The sequence below is a fragment of the Lygodium microphyllum genome, chromosome 26, assembly GCF_053477565.2.
Source record: "Lygodium microphyllum isolate KBCC chromosome 26, Lygodium_microphyllum_v1.1.10, whole genome shotgun sequence".
Lineage (NCBI taxonomy): Eukaryota > Viridiplantae > Streptophyta > Polypodiopsida > Schizaeales > Lygodiaceae > Lygodium > Lygodium microphyllum.
In genome coordinates, this window is record NC_141160.1 from 60,037,822 (window position 1) to 60,055,752 (window position 17,931).

General features: G+C 45.3%; 1 pseudogene; it reads left to right on the plus strand.

The window, feature by feature from the left end:
- Positions 1-5,928: 5,928 nt before the first annotated feature.
- LOC148013316 (uncharacterized) overlaps positions 5,929-17,931 on the plus strand; it is a 74,606-nt pseudogene continuing 62,603 nt past the window's right edge.

Sequence of the window (17,931 nt, forward strand, 5' to 3'; positions counted from 1 at the left end):
AGCCTAAACGAAGTCTAGAGCAAGCCAAGGGAAAAAGGACATCCAATTTTCATGTGCAGAATGAGGTAAACCTACCCTGTAAATTGAGCTAAAAACTCACTCTATCCTAAGCTCAACAGAAGCTCAGAGAAACCCTCCAAAGCACCCACAAAGCCATCCTGTTCTGATACCATGTCAGAAAAGAGAGAAGGGTTGAGCAATAGGGAGTAGGAGTGTGCTACTCCTCTCTTTCTCATTATTCCATAATCACTCATCTCACTAAAGTGTCTACAACACTTAGGTCTAATTGACCATCTACACTAACTATGGTTAAACCTAGAGTCATAAACTTATTCAATGTCCACATATGGAGATAGCTAGACTACAGCTAAGTGTCAGTTACACACTAACCAAAGGTGAAAGAGCTTGAAGTTGTAACACACACTACCTCTTTTATCCTTGATCTTCCCAGTACCATAAAAAACCCCTTGTTCTTTAGCTTACTCTACCCTTCATCACCACTAACATGGTGTGGTAGACACAATCTCCTTTTAAGCATTATCATATTGTTGTGAAGGAGAAGATTCCCAACAAGAGCAATGAAGGGAAGAAGAGAGCCATCACATAGGCAAAAAGAACTATTGTAAGAGGAGCCTCAAACACCATGAGAGGAGAGAAGCCTTCACAAGAAGGGAAATAGACAGTGCAACCCATTGGCCATTTCAGGGAGGTAGGATCCTTTGGTTGCACTCCATTTTAAATTATTATTTTCATGATTCAGGCTTATGATGCATTAAAGGAGAGACTAGATGGGGGATGGTAGCCCTCGACTCTCTATAATCCCACTTGTGGTGGGAGAGAGAGGCGATTTTAGGGAGGAAATGAATTCATAAATGCAAACATAGTGGATGATGTTGTTAGGATGTTGATATAATAAATTTTTGGTCACTAAACACACCTAAACATAGACCCTTGCACATGGATTCCTACCCATATCATTTTACATATGCACATATCGCACATATGGGTTTACACATGCACATATCTCACATATTGCTTTACACGTGCATGTAGATCCTTGCATGTGCACACAAGGTCCCTATACATAGACCCTTGCATGCCACAAACTCATTTGCATGTGAATGCAAGTGAGCCCAATATGTCTCTTTCTTCATGTAAACCCGAAAGAGCTTATAATCACCAAAATGCAGGTATTGGGGGTCTTTGGCCTTTGTGAGACTCATAAGACGCAACAATATTTTTTTCCTGTGATGCACAACAATATACGCAAATAGAAAGCATTGAAGAAAAAAGCATCACATACACACACCTTGCGTTATATATACAAATTACCTTTCCGCAGGGATTTTTGAGCTTGTGAGACAATACAGCTTGTCTCTTGTGATCTTGAGCATGCTTGCGTCATCCCACTTTAGCCCAAATAACAACTTAAAGAACTCATCACCATTTTGGGGATTAGCAATGGATAGGTACTTGTAACCCCTATCCTTAAGGCGTTCCTCTTCCACCCTTGTAGCCTTCTCCAAACGTTTCTTCCTCTCTACCTCATCTAGACCAAGAGCCTCAAGCTTCACAGTTTTTTTTGAGATGAAGACATGAAATTCATCCTATCATTCCAAAAAAAAAACTAAATTAGAGATACAAAAGCACATCTTATACAAGTGAGCCATAGATAGAAAATCACCTGCCATACAAGCTGAGATATTAAACCGCAAGGAGAGTTATACCATGGAGCAACACCATGATAATACCTTGCCTCTATACTCATCTCAACCTCAGCCCACTTCCTCATGGCCGGACTCAATCTATCTAGAATGGAGTCTTTGTTTGCAATACCAAACTTTTGAAACATATACACCTCATGCGCAATATTTGGAGTAACATGAGCTCTGGAAATACTATTGAAAACAAACAAAAGCATAATATGAGAATGTAAGTGTAACATATTACAAAGAGGAGCATAGTTAAAGGAAGAAGACTTACGCGTTGGTGGTGTCTAGTGCGAGTAGTAGCTCTGCTTCCTTCGCCTTTGGCACCTCAATGAATTGGCACCGTACACTAACATGGTAGTGAGCACAGTCGGAGTACTCTGTAATTGAAAACCAACAAACATAAGAATGGGATACAAACATTCAATACTTGCATGTGTAGTGGACAACTTACTTTCTTTGATGCGTTTCCACCACGTTTTAAGCCTGTGGTTTCCATCCCAAACCAAGAACTTTTTACCCTTAAGGTCTTGCCACTCTCTTCCAAGAGCCCTCTCAAAATCCTCATTTCTTTGACTCCATATTGGACCCCATTCATCTAGATTGCTGGCTGTCACAGACATGGTCTCCCCTCTCGGACCTTCAACTGACACAAGGAAGTGTCCCATAGTCTCAAGATAACCAGTGGAATCAAAGGAAGGAATCAACCACTGGGCATCATCCGTAGCAAATCTGACTGCCTCATGAGCCACTAATCTGCAAAGAGGCACAAGAGGAGGCAGCGTCCTCTTTTTTATATAAAATTGACTCAGCACATCCTTCATCAGTCCTAGAGAGACTTGCTTGCCTAAGTTCCTTGAGTGCTTCTTTTCTTTTTCATCATCATTCTCCCCTTGATCACTATCACCACTCACCTCTTCTTTGTCATCTAGACTATCATGCTGCACATTAGTCTCTATAGGAGCAGATATTAATAAGTAACAATAAAAAACAGTAGCATTAAACCAATCATATATAATACATAACACTGAACAAAGAGTCATATGTAAATGAAATGGACACATAAGTGACTACCTGTGTGCTCCGCAACCCCGTCAATTGTATTGGAGTCCCCATCCACTTGTGCTTCGTCATCAATGTAGACACATCTTTTTGGACCACATCCTTTCTTTGTTGAAGGAGTGTCCACTGATCTCAAATGCGATGATGCTTCTTGCTCTAAGATCTGCCTAGGAACACATCCTGAACGTAGCTTCATATAGACTTCACGGCTACTATGAGGTGACACACATTTCTTTCTCTTTCTAAGCACTCTTTTAGGTGCCATAACTTTCTCTACACACTTGTAAATAGATACACAATCAACCAAGTTTAAGATTAACAACACAATCAATCTCTTTAAGATTAGCAACACAATCAATCTCTTTAAGGTTAAAGATTAACAACACAATCAATCTCTTTAAGGTTAATAGCACAATCAACCTCTTTAATTTAGAAAATTCAATGAAAATAGGCTTGTGCATAAGCCCACCCATCGTTCGCGCGGACGCGCACGATTGGGGGGCTTGTACATAAGCCCACCCATCGTCGTGCATAAGCCACACGGGAGAGCTGAGGTCACGGACGAAGCCAAATGGGAGAGCTGAGGTCACAGACGACGCCACACGGGAGAGATGACGCCACGCTAACAGGGAGAGATGACGCCACATGGGAGAGATGACGCTTGTGCATAAGCCCACCCATCGTCCGTGCGGACGCGGATGATTGGGGGGCTTCAATCTTAATGTTTGGAGCCTGTGTGTCAACGGTTGCATGGACACGGAGCATAAGCCCACCCATCATCTGCGCGGACGTGGACGATTGGGGGGCTTCAATCTCAATGTTAGGAGTCTCTCTGTCAATGGTTGCGTGGACGCGGAGCTGCACAAAGTTGCTTGGAGCTACACACGCCACGCTAACGGACACAATGGAGCTTCAGAGAGGCATACCTCAACGTTAGGAGTCTCTCTGTCAATGGGCAGGAGTTGTGGGGCAGGGGCTGCGGGGCATTCAGGCTGCAGGTCTGAGGAGGGGGGAGAGAGTTCTTGTGTGTGTGTGTCGCGAGAGAGAGAGACGGAGAGAGGGGGAGAAGGGAGAAGGGAGAAAGAGAGAAGGGAGAAAGAGAAGGGAGAAGAGAGAAAGAGAAGGGAGAAAGAGAGAAGGGAGAGAAGGGAGAGAGAGAGAGAGGGAGAGAAGAGAGAGAGAGAGAGAGAGCAAAGAGAGTGGAGAGAGTTGAGGAAGAGAGTTTCGCCATACTTAATAACCCTAATAAAGAAGAGAGGCACTTTGCTCGCGCACTGAATTTGCCAACGTTTAAGCACCGAGCACTTCACGAATCTGACGCACCCAACGATATTCATCTGAATCTTCCAAAGCCTCGAACGTTGACAGTAGGTCAAGCTACATAGTCAATTGTCATAGTCCATATCATGAGCACAATCAGAGTGCTCAGGACAAAGCTAATGTTCTCGTCATCGCTCCTAGAATTATTATAATTAATAAGCTAATTAATCTCTCTCTCGTAAGTTAGTTAGCCGTTAAATAATTAAATAATTAGGTAATTATGTAATTAGGTAATTAATTAATCGTTAAATAAATAATTAATTAATACAACATAAATAAATTTTTAAAATATTAATTTAATCTAATTTACAACATTATTTTGACAAAATCATGGGGCGAGAGCTCTTAATTATGAATGCATAGTTGGTTATTTAGTTAGATATATAGTCAGAATGATAGAGGGCAATAAAGGTGAAGGATGGTGGGTGATTGAGTCGTAAATTTTTCTTTTGATTTCTGATGATTATGCTTATTTATTATTACTCTTAAATGTTGATGAATGACTGTGGCTCTTAAATTTTGATGAGTGTGCATATTCATTATTTAGTCATCTCTACTTGTAGTGACAGTTGCTATAGCTTCGAGGTTATTCTAACCCTCTTGTAACTTCCTCCATGCCTCCCTTTTTTCTCTACACAGTCATTCGACGGTGAACTGTTGCCTTCTCTTCATCAAATACACACTGTGAGCTCTATTCAGAGTTTTCTTCTCTTCATCAAATACTAACCCATCAGAGGGCACAACATGTCGAGTTTTGCTATTTTGACATGGAGACTAGCCAGTGATTGCTTAGAGCACAGGGTTTCATTAAGAAATGGAGAGGTTCTTTTGAGTGAGTACTACCTACAGAATCTATTGCCTCCAACACAAAAATTCCAGGGGTTGCAAGCCGTCATAGAGAATGATGGTGGAGCAAACAACGTCACTGTGTCTCCAAGATGGGATCATCAAGGGCATGCGCACTATATGATTGATAGTACATTATCAGCCACCTACTCTATCATGCACTCAAATGACTATGTGCATCTCTAACAATATTGAGTCAATAGAAGATGAGATTGACAACTACATTGATTGTACTCCTGGTTGTAGCAAATCAACTCCAGTGTGTCTTGACATACCCTCAGATAACAAGAAGGATGTTGATGAAGTAACAATTTCAATAGGTGCATGCAATGACGGAGGGATCCATAAGGATCTACATGACACAAATGTCGAGGAGGACCTATGTGTGGGCAGCCAAAGCAAGGACTTATCTTCCTATGATAACTCCATTGCAGCCTTCATTGAGGAGAAAGCTAGAACGGGTAGATTGAAAAAATTACTAGCGCTCTGTGGACCTCCACGAAGGGTGGATGAGCTCCCAATCGAGTATAATGGCACAATTTCTTTTGAGCTTCCAGCCACACATAGCAAGAAATGAATGATGGGTATGGAACAAAAATATGATGGTCACCTGTGGTCACGGCCCTCACAAACAAATATGGCAATTAAGTGCACTGTGCGCTTGAGCTATTGTCTTGGAAGTCTTCAATGTCTCAGGATCACTTGTCCTTACTACATAACAGAGGGAAAATACAATGATGTTTTTTTCCATGGTCACTTGGATAGAACCGTGAGCATCGGTTATCCTGCAAGTGAGGGAAACTCCAAGATAACATGTCACTATTGTCAAAATGTTGCTACTTGTGCAGCCATTTGCAAATGCATGATCTATTATGTGTTGCCACTGGATCCTACAATGACACATTTGGTGATCCATGTTGGGGAGCACGCTCACAGTGTTCAACATGGTACAAAGAGGGCAACCCTTGACAAGGTGCGGAGGCTTGTGATCATGGTCCTAAAGATCGAAAAGGGAGGCCCACGAAAAATACAGATGCTAGTCACTCGGCAGATGTTGTTTGAATCTTTAACAAAAGAAGACGAGTCGGAGGCGACTGAGGTGGACCTTATTCATTTTCTAGAAGAAATGATGCCACTTGTGCAGAATAAAGGGTAAGCTTGTGCATTATTATTATTTGCTTACAATGTATGTCCTGCATTTGAAATAACCCTCTAATAAACACATAGGTTCAAAGGCATTGTTTCACAAGAGAGAGCCAAACAAGGTCAGGTGGTTGGTGATGGGTATGACAACATACTTCTTTTGCAAAAACATTGTGTCTTCCCATTTTTCCATGGAAGTAGATTTCCAGGACAAGGTGATGCCAAGGAGAAGTGCTACTTGTTTAAAATGTCCACCAAGGGACCAGCATCATGGGTGGACTTAGTGAACCGTATGAGGCAAATAGGGACTGGAGATTTACGACGTGCATGGGTGCACTTTGATCATACCCATAGGATTGATGGGTGGGCAACTATGTCTTGTTCAGTTTATGATCACAGGTATGTGGCAACATAATTAAAGCTTTTATTGAAATTAAATTGTTGTTAATGAACACTATACTAATGTATCAATCATGAACTAGCATGAGAGCATTACAGGTAATTACAATATGTGAATTTAAAGAGGAGGACGAAGAGTCTCAAATCCTGTTTTGGAGAAATTTGAATTCTGTCATGGTTCAATGTGGCCATGATCCACCTGACTTTGCTGGATTTATTTCCAATGAGGCAAGTGCGAATTGGATGGCAATAAGGGCTGTGTACAATGGAGGGCCTCATAACATAATGGAAGGGAGGGAGCGTTCTTGACTTTTTCATTGGGAGCAAAGTTTGCAAAAGCATACCAAGAAATTAGTCACTGTGGATAAACAAATGCACCACATTGAATTGTGTGAAGCATGGAGGCTAGCAATGACAGCTCAACTAGCCTCACTTCAGGCCTCTGCTATCCGAGATTGGTGGGCACGAAATGTAAACAAGGAACACATCAAGGCTTTGGATAGGTGATTGAAATGGTGGGAGCAAAGAATTGCCCACTGGGGAGGAATTGAATCTCATGTAAGTGTGACATTTTTTCCAGCTCATTAAGATTTGTTGCACAATGTAGCAATGGGGAGAGCTACTGATTCTATTTTTGGATTTGACTCCGCAGGCTAACAAAAGGCCTTGGGAACATGCTCAAATTCCAAGCATAAACTTATCAAAAAGTGTGTATGCTAGTTGGTTAGCAGGTGAGGGTGGAAAATGAAAGATATCACTTTATGATGCATGTGTTAGTGATGTTTTGAATGCATATATTCAATGTGCAAAGAGGTTGGGCTATACCACAGGCAGGTTTATTGGATCTGGGCCTTCTATGGAGTCTTTGTTGGCTAGTGACAGCAAAAGGGAATCCCCAAATCCCACCTCTGTTGCACGTGCGTTGCAAGGTGTTGTAGCTGGAAGTCCTTTGTACGAGGAGCCTATAATGCAAGGTGATAGGGAGACTGTGCAAAGAAAAAAGAAGGGAGGTGGAGCAACTGTAAGTTCTCATAGACTGGGGTACGTGATGGAGTCAAGGCAAAGGAAAATCAGGGGTAGGCCGCGGAATATACAGTTTGACGATGGAAAGATGGAAGAGATATGTATCCAAGAGGATGAGGAGATACCAATCAAGCCCTTTGCAAGTGGAGTAAGTGCACCAAATGCGGAAACATCAACCCACATAGAAGAGGTAGAAGTGGCACAGGAGGAGTGGGCTTTACGAAGGACACCACCTAACTGTGCGAGAAAGTGTTTTGGTATGGAGGGTAGAAAGAATTGCAACAGAAAATTACAGAGTCGGCAAGTGGGGTTAGTCACGCCATGCTTTTGGTCTGAGAGAGCCTATAAGAACAAGGCCATTGCACAATGGATATGGTTCTGTAATCATGATGTCAAGCATACAAACGCTGTGCAGAAACAAGTGATAGCATCACCAATTGTTCCATCTTTGTGGCCAGTTGATATAGGAACAAATATATCGAAGGAAGAGTGTAGCAGCCTAAGACAGGCTGGTTTCAAGTTTGCCTGCTTTACAGCACCACCAAGGAACGAGAAGAGCAAACCTCCTATTTCTACAGAATGTGGTTCAAGCGGGAGAAGACGCAAGTGGAGACATGGAATTTCCAAAGATGCACAAAAGAGAATAGAGGCAGCTGGTTGCATGGCTGTGACATTCTTGGAGGAGGTAGTGCAACTTGAGAGACAACATTCAGTATTTCGAGTCTTGACAGAGAGTTGTTATGATGTGCACATCAAAGAAGAGCCTAGGTGCACTTGTCCTGATTTTCAAAAAAGAGAATCTACCCAAAAGGCATTTCTTGCTTGCAAACATATGTATTATGTGTACATGCACATACTTGGCCTTCAACCCAAGGAGCACATGGTCATACATCAGCCTGCACTAACCCCCACTGACCTTGCCTTTGTGTTAGGGCAAACACGTAAGATATGCCCTGTTGTGTAGGAAGCCCAAAGTAAGCATGGCTCATTCATTGTTCTGGAGGACTCATCATCATGCACTTCATTAGGGTGTGACATGTCCTTTTTGTTACATGAAGATCGATCAAGGCGTAGCAATCTTGGAACCTTTCTAGATATTGTACTCCTTTTGGGTAATGCAAAACTTTGGAATGTTATTATTTGTTGTGATAATTCAACACCATTGCTCCCTTTATTGTGAATGGTTTAGTATTCTCCTTGGGAGCTCCCAAATGATGATGCATGCATGATGCGCAATATATATTTATGTTAAAGAATAGCAGTAGTGCATGACATGTCGTTTGTAGAAAGCATCCAAGGTTGTTTCAAAAAGCTCTAAAAATCAATTTCAATTGCAAAAGCACGAAATCAAAAGCTCGCAAAAATAACACACTCGTGTGGTAAGTGTCATCAAGCAGGCCATTTAGCCAGTGAATGTACACAAAAACCAACCATTCCTGGAGCCTTCTGTTCCTACTATTTGCGGAAGAACCATACAGAGGATATTTGCTCTCTAAAGGAGATGCATGATAGGAGAAGGAAGGCAAAAGACTCAAGATTCAACTTGCTGGAATCCAAAATGACAACACAGGATATTGGACCCAAGCCTAGAGAGTTTGGTCCTAATTTCGGTCCAAGGAGGTTTCCCTCTCAAAGTTACAGAGGAAGACAGTCTGGCTGTGGTCAGAGATCAGAAGTGGAGTGTTACAGATGCGGAGAAAAGGGACACATTTCACCAAATTGTCCAAATCCCAGAAGGTCAGTGGATTATAAGCCCTTATGCAGTCGATGCAAAGGAGAAGGCCACACTGCAAAAGTCTGTCCAAGCCCAGCCCCAGTGAAAAACAGTGCTACTAATAGTTCAGCCAAGGCCCAAGAGCCTACCTCCAATTTAGTGGAATTGGAAGTTGCTGCCATCACGCATGCAAAGAAGAAGGAACCACCTATCCAGAAAGAAAATAATCATCCTGCCAGAACAGTGAAGTTCAATCTTCCACCAGAAGAACAGAACAGAACAGAGCCTGACAGTGCCGTACAGAGCACTACAGTGCCACAGAGAGTCACAGAGACAGGACCAGAGGTCCAGGAAATAGAAGAGGAGGAAGTGCCACAAGTGGCAGAAGAAGTTCCCATGATGCCCCTGTTGGAAGAAAGAAGGAAAATGAAAATGGGTATTGCCCCATTCGCTAATCGGTTAGAGAAGCCAGTGGATCCTATTAAGGAATACGATCTGGTCAGAGATCTAGATACCTTTAAACCCAACCTCACATTGCCCAGAAAAGATGATGATGATGCATCGTGCCAACAAGCACCAGTCCCACAAACCCAACAGGCATTAGAGGGTCCCTGTTATGTGACGTTCCTGGATGCTTCATCAGAAGATGAGTCTTCAAGCCCAGAGGTAACTAATCTTGAAACCAAACCTGAAACGGCTCTAATCCCATTTCAACACCTCAAGGAGCAACCTAAGTCTCCACCAAAAGAAGAATTTGGTTCTAGTCGGACACCAGAAGAAGACACCACCCCCTTGAAGGAGTCGGATCGGTATCCAGAAGCAGTCCGCGGGACCTTCATCCATGAAGTAGAAGGTGAAAGGCAGTTAACTTTTCTGGATGTAGATGGCACTGAACGCCACTTGAAGGTGGGTAGGAGCCTCCCAGAAGAGGAGTTGTCAACCTTGTACAACTTGTTGAAAGAGAATTTGGACGTGTTTGCTTGGTTCTACAAAGACCTAAAGGGGATTGATCCCACAATATGTCAGCATTATATTGACTTGGAGCCTGATGCCAAGCCAGTACGGCAATGACAGAGGCGAATGAACCCGAATTATTCCACATTGGTGAAAGCAGAGCTGTTGAAGCTTCTGGAAGCTGAGTTCATCTATCCAGTGGCAAATAGTGAATGAGTTTTACCCATCGTGGTTGTACCCAAGAAGAATGGCAAGCTTCGTATATGTGTTGATTTCCGCAAGTTGAATTCCAAGACGAAGAAGGATCACTTTCCGATTCCTTTCATAGACCAACTGTTGGACACAGTGGCATGACATGAGCTTTATTCCCTTCTAGATGGATTTAGTGGATACAACCAAGTGCAGATCGCAGAAGAAGACCAATCCAAAACAACCTTCACCACAGAATGGGGGACCTACGCTTATTGAGTAATGTCGTTTGGGCTCTGCAATGCCCCTGCTACTTTCCAGCGAGTCATGGTGGCCGCATTCCAAAAGTATCTGCACGACTTTATTGAGGTATATTTGGATGACTTCTGTGTCTATAGTTTGATCTGTGAACAGTGGGGACATTTGAAACAATGCTTTGACCAATGCCGGGAGTATGGGATTTCCCTCAACCCCGACAAATGCATATTTGGGGTCTCTTCTGGAGTTCTGTTGGGCCACATTGTCTCTGCACAAGGGATATCAACAGACCCTGCAAAGATCGAAAAGATTGCAGCTCTGACAGCACCCACCAACCTCAAACAGTTGAGGGGATTCCTAGGCCATGTGGGTTACTACAGAAGGTTCATAGCTCATTTTGCAACAAAGGCAACCTCCTTGCACAAGCTTCTGAGGAAAGATGCAGAGTTTACTTGGACAGAAGAATGTGACACAGCCTTCAACACTCTGAAGCAGTGTCTGATTGAGGCATCCATTCTGCAACCTCCTGATTGGATGAAGGAGTTTCATGTACACACTGATGCATCAATTGAAGGGCTAGGCATTGTCCTATGTCAGAAGGGCTCCTGAAGCTGGATCAACCCATCTATTATGCAAGCCGAAAAGTCACTGATAGGGAACGGAACTACACAGTGACAGAGCTGGAGTGCTTGGCAATGGTGTTTGCTCTAGAGAAGTTCCGCCACTACCTACTATCTACCCACTTTAAATTTTATGTGGATCATGAGGCCCTGTCCTTACTGATGAACAAAGCAGACGTGAAAGGACGCATGATGAGATGGCTCCTTCTATTCCAGGAGTTTGACTTTGAGGTAATTACCAAACCTGGTCGTTCCCATGTTCTGTCTGATCATCTGTCGCGTATCCCACAAATTGCAGACGAGGAGCAGGATGATCCAGACCTCCCTGATGCTTCCCTATTCTTGGTAGAAACTGTAACCCCCTGGTATGCAGACATTGCCAATCTGCTGGCAACCCAACAGTATCCCACTGGCATTTCTAGTCGGGAAAGGAAGAAGCTTATGTTAGAATCATCCCCTTACACCCTGCTAGGCGGCGCATTATACAAGAAAGGCAAAGATGAAGTGCTCAGAAGATGTGTTGCAGGAGATGAGATTGGGATTGTTCTGAAGGCTTGCCATGACGAGCCATGTGGAGGCCACTTTGCAGGAGAAGCCATAGCCAGGAAGGCTTTGCTAGCAGGATACTGGTGGCCGACCATTCACAAGGATGCCTATGATTACTGTAAAAGATGTGATGCTTGTCAGAGAATGGGGAAACCCACGAAAACAAGTGCTATGCCACTGCAACCCATTCTTCCCCTAAAGCCGTTTGAGAAGTGGGGCATCGACTTCATAGGCCCAATCGATCCTCCCACCAGAAGGAAACAGAACAGATACATCCTCGTATGTACGGATTATGTCACAAAGTGGTGTGAAGCTAAAGCCCTAAAGCGGGACGATAATAACAGCGTGGCTCTGTTCATGTACGAGAATATCATCACCCATTTTGGCAGTCCCTTAGAGCTGGTAAGTGACAGAGGCACTCATTTCATTAATAAAGTCATGGAAGAGTTGACAGAGCTATATAAGATCCACCATCGCAAGTCCACTCCTTATTACCCCAGAGCCAACGGCTAAGTCGAAGTCACGAATCACATCCTTTGCTCGATCCTGACAAGAACAATTGCCGCACATCGTCGTGACTGGGATGATCGACTTACAGAGGCCCTCTGCGCGTACAGAACCTCCCATAAAGCAGCAACAGGACAGACACCCTTTTAGCTGGTGTATGGTACAGAAGTTGTTTTCCCTATTGAACTGGAATTGCCCTCTTTGAGAGTGGCCATCAAAGAGCATTTGGGGGATGATGATTCACTGCAACGCCGTCTCCTGCACCTGGAATGTTTGGATGAAACTCGCAGGATGGCTTACAGTGCATGGAAGCCACGCAAGCTCGATGTAAGGCTTACCATGATAGCTTCATCAAGCACAAGGAGTTCAAAGAAGGTGATTTGGTCCTAGCCTATGATTCACGATTTGGCAAGTTTCCTGGCAAGCTCCAACAGCGGTGGATAGGCCCATATAAGGTACTTGCTGTCAATCCTAACAGCTCTGTCCAAGTATAGACCGTTGATGCCTCTGATGATCCCTTCCTGATCAATGGATATCGCCTGAAGAAGTACTTCCCTCCTTGGGGATCTTGACAATCACGGTCACCTGATCCTTTCCCTCATTGGCGTGGAACTGTACCTCTTATGATGCTACTTCTGATAGCCGTTCTTCAGCCACTTCTGATGAAGTGGACACAACCCTCTGTCCCCTCAGCTCCACCTTCCAGCCCTGATCTCTTATCCTCTATTTTCCACCAGCGGTAGTGGCGAGGTGGGTTCTGACAAATGGTATTTCTACCATTCCCTTGCTTAATTGGAATAGAAAAAAAACAAAAAGAAAAAAATATACATATCGATCATGGGAGAAAAGGACTTAGGTCCCTGTCATGTCGACCTATTCTTCGAGAAAAGGTGGAAACACCCTCGGGAATAGGGGAAAACAAGAAAAAAAAAAGAAAAAAAACAAGAAAAATGAAAAAGCTATTATGGGAGAAAAGGAAGCAATTCCCTGTCATAGCAGGCCTCGCTCCAAGAAAATGTGCTAAACACCCTTGGGCGAGAAGCTGGCTGTGGAAAAGGTGGCAACACCCAGCAGTCCAGAAAGTGGATTCATCAATTGATATCCCCAGGATCCAGTTCCGAAGCTGCCTCTCTTGGTACGCTGTGTCCTGGGTCTTTCTACAGAACGTCTAACTTTCCTCTAGCAGACGTTATGTTCCTATCCAACACGACGTTCGATTTGATGGCTACCTCCCTTGGTACGCCTCTTCAACAACTGATGACTCGCTCTTCATCGACAAACAATCGAGTGATGTGAGTTTTCATCCTAACCGGATGGGGAAGTGAGTATGGTTGCCCTCTGTAATTATCAACAGAGTGTGAGACAGAGGGTGGGGCGAGTGACCAGTCTTTTCCCTTCAAATCAAATGAGAGGTGAGCTGTGTGAATGAAGTGTTGCCCGCACAGGATGGGCCTCTCAATGCACAAAGCACAATTTGTTTCTGTGCACTGCACTATAAGGCTCCCTGGCCTTCCTTCTCGCACCATATGCTAGCACAGGGCGGGATGCACAATTGCACCATCAAATGCGCACAAGGCATACAACCTTTGCACAAGTGACTGTGAGGATTAAATCAATGGGTTTCAGGAAAGGGCTGCCCTCCTGTATCTATCAGCAGAGTGTGAGACAGAGGGTGGGTTGAGTGTGACTGGAGTTTCTTCAATCAATTACCGAGAGGTGAGATTGAGGGACGTTACGACACTTGGAGTTAGGTATGTTCCCGTTTCCCTATGCACCCACGGGATGGGTCTCCGTCATCATAGGACACGTCACCCTGTTCTGTACACTGCACTGTAAGGCTCCCTTGCCTTCCTCTTTGCACTTATGCCAGACGGGTTGGACGCACTGATGCACCATCAACTGTACACCCTGGCATACTTCCTCTGCACCATTCTCTTGTCGATTTCTAAACCGGGTATGAGATATGGGTTTCAATCATTCTTCCTCGAGTGATATTAGTCATGGGGCGAGTGACTGTTCTTTCAGTCCATATGAGTGACTGTGAGTTGCGTGCAACATTCCTCATCATTGACGAATTTCCTGCGATTCCTTCAACCAGCTACCTCCCTGGGTGCTGCCGCATGGTCCCTATCATGACGAACGTGTGTTGGAGTGAACCTTGGTACCTCCTGCAGCCGACAACGACACAGGAAGGGCCATCGACAATCCACCTTGATTCTCAACAACATGGGCCAAGTTTTTCTAACCCTACACCCTGTTTCTCAGTGATGTTCATGTTTTAAGTGTGGGGACGTTAGTGGTTGGTCTGTTGCGTGGTCCTAGGTCCCTGTTGCTCGGTTAACCCTACTCGTTCAGGTTTTAAGTGTGGGGACGCATTCCTGCCCGTCTACATTGCATGCCCCTCTGCATATGCCTCAACCTGCTAATGCCTCTATGCCATTCCTTGCTTTTACCTTGATGGGGTCCCTTCCCACCCACCTGTCCATTTTTCACCCACCCTTGGGGCTGTTCCCTTGTAGTTTTCCTTCATTCCCTAATTTTGCTATCCTGCCCTGTGAACGTACCCTATGTTCACCGAAATCCACATCCAACCTTATAGCCCTGTTCTTCCCTTTGACTTGACCATTTTTCCTTTTTAGCTAACCCTGTTCCGGTGCACAGTTTTCGAGTTATTAATTTTTGAAGCATTTTGTGAAAATTAGCCGATTTTCCATGTGAACGCGCTTTGCTTGCTTCGGAACCGTGATCTGACATCATAGCCCTGACAACCACCTTCCCCCTGACATTTTTTCTTTTTACTCCATGTCGTTCCGATGCACGGTTTGTCCAATATTAATTTTACGGTTTTTTAAGACTTTTTCATGCGTCTTTTTGACATTTTTCCATGTGAACCTGCCCTGTTTGCATCGAAATTCCAATTTGATTTGACAGTCGTGTCCACCGCGCTCTCCCCCACCTTTTTCCTTTTTCCTTCACCCTCTTTTGCCTTCTTTAATTTTAATTATTAATTTTTCAATGTGTTTTCGAGTGTATTTTTGGTGTTTTTTGCATGTGAACCCCTCCTACTTCCACCGAAACTGTGTTTTTACATGACAACCCTGTACCCCCCTTCTTGCGGACATTTTTCCTTTTTACTACATGACATTCCGGTGAGCGGTTCGTCCAATATTAATTTTCGATCCCATTTTTGGGTCTATTTTTTGGGTTTTTTCCACGTGAACGCATCTTATCTCAGTCGAAACTATGTTTTGATGTGATAGGATTGTCGGGCACGTCTTTCTGCGCATTTTTCCTTTTTCCTGCACCTCGTTCCGATGCACGGATCTTTTGATATTAATTTTTAATTGCATTTTTGGACCCATTTTTTGTGTTTTTTGCACGTGAATGCCCTTTACCCCCTGGAACCCCCGTTGCACATTTTCTCTGTCTTCCCCCTATCGTCCTGCCAACTTTTTATTTTTACGATATTTCGTTTTGATGACCGGATTGGGAGATATTAATTTTTCTTTATTTATCCGTGTTTTCGCGCGATTCGTCCCGCGCGTGAACGCACTTGTTTTCGATTTTACGTGTCTTAACGAGCTCCGGTCATGTCCACGTGTCCCGTACCAACATCCCGGCGCGCGCTCTTTCGATCCCGTCACAGTAAATTTTTTTACCCCGCCCCGTGCACGCGCGCGGGACAGGGGTACGCCTTTCTCTCATGGGCCCCCCGCCCATTCCCTTTCATGGGCCCCTGCCCATTCCCCTACCCCTTCCCCCGGGCACCTCCCATGGGCTCCTGCCCATTCCCTATGCCCCTTCCCCTATGCCCACCCCATCCCATGGGCCCTCCCACTCTTTCCACCCCCCTACACCCTTCCCTATCCCCCCCACCCTTCTCTCTCCCCGACCCCTTCCCCCCCCCCAACTGCCTCCCTCCCTCTCTCTCTCTTCCCGTTCCATGCGTGGCTCCTCCCTCCTCATCTCCATCTCCCTGCTCCCTCCTCATCTCCATCTTCTCCCTCCCCTCCTCCTCCTTTCCTTCCCCTCTTCCTCCTCTCCTCCCTCACTCCTCTCCTCCACGCCATCTGCCCCTTCCCCCTTCGCCGCTGACGTACGGCCCTGTGGCCCTCCCCTGTCCCTGCCTCCTCTTCTGCAGCCGCCATCGCGCCGCCACGTGGCCTCCTCCCCGTCGCCTCGTGGTCGCCTGCGCCCTGTGGTCTCCTCCCTGCTCCCTGCCTGCCCGACGAGCGCCCTACCTCCTCCCTCTGGCCGTCGTGACGTGCCCCACGCCGCATGTGCGCCCGCCGCCGTGCCGCCATTGCGCCGCCCTCCTGCACTACGCCATGCGACTTCAGCGCCCTGTGCCCTGCGTTCACGCCCACTGCCCTGTGCCGTGGACGCCGCTAACGTGGAGCCCGCTACGCCGCCATTACGCCGCCCTGTCCTCCCTGCGCCCCGAGCCGCCATCGCGCCTTCCCTCGTGGCCCTGCCCGCCATCAGCCGCCGTCGCCCGCCTCTGTGGCCCCTACTCACCCGCCTTCGCTGACGTGGCCCGTGATGCCCGCGTCCTGTCCGCCCTATGCTGCCGTTGACCCTGCCGCCCTGTGCCACATGTCCACCTGCAACCCACAATACACCCCTCTAAGCCCCCCTTTCCCACCACCAACACACAAAACCCCCATCTAAGCCCCCCTTCCCCCCCCCCCCCCCACAAACACACACCCACTAACCCATCTAAGCCCCCTTTCCCCCCCACAGGCACACCCGCAGCAAACCCCCACCCTCCTAGCCACTGTTCCCCCCCCCCCCCCCCCCGCGCAGAAACCCCACCACTGAAAACCCCTCCATAAACCCCTGTTCACCCGCAGATAACCCACCAAACTCCACACAAACCCCTGTTCCCCCGCAGATAACCCACCCACCAAACCCCTCCATAAGCCCCTGTTCCCCTGCAGAAACCCAACACTGGCAAACCCCTCATACGCCCCCGTCCCACCCAGCCGCACCCAACCACAACCCGCAGAACCCGCCGGCCCCTTTTCTCGTCCTTTGATACGCGTGTGTGGTTGTTCGTGTGGTTGCTCGTGTGCGGGTGCGGGAGATCGTTAGCTGGCTGTTCACACGCAGCTGCCACGCAGCCTATTTCTGGGTATATTCCCGGATTTTTAATTCAACTACCCGCAAACCTTTTTTAAAAAAAACAAACAAACATTGAAAATTAACAAAAAAAATCATTAAAAAACACTTAAAAATTCACAAAAAATTTACAGACACATCTTGAAAAATTTCCAATCTTTCTGCAGTAAATTGCACTATTTTTTCTGAACTACAATTTCAGAAAAAAAAACTTTAGACCATTTTAAAATTAAAAATTCTTTTAAAAATACCCACAAAATGAAAAAATTCATTAAAAATACTAAAAAATTCCAAATTAATTGCAGCACAATTCCTAAAAATTCTATTCACATTTTTACTTATTTTTGGCATATTTTCTAAGCTGTAAACATACTTCATTAAACACCTAAATTCATTAAAAAATCCTTTTTCATTTAAAATACGAACTGAAAAATATCGAAACAAAATCCAGATACCTTTTTGGATTGAGGAGAGCGCATTCATTGCATTCACATACACCCACTACCAGGTATTTTTCCTT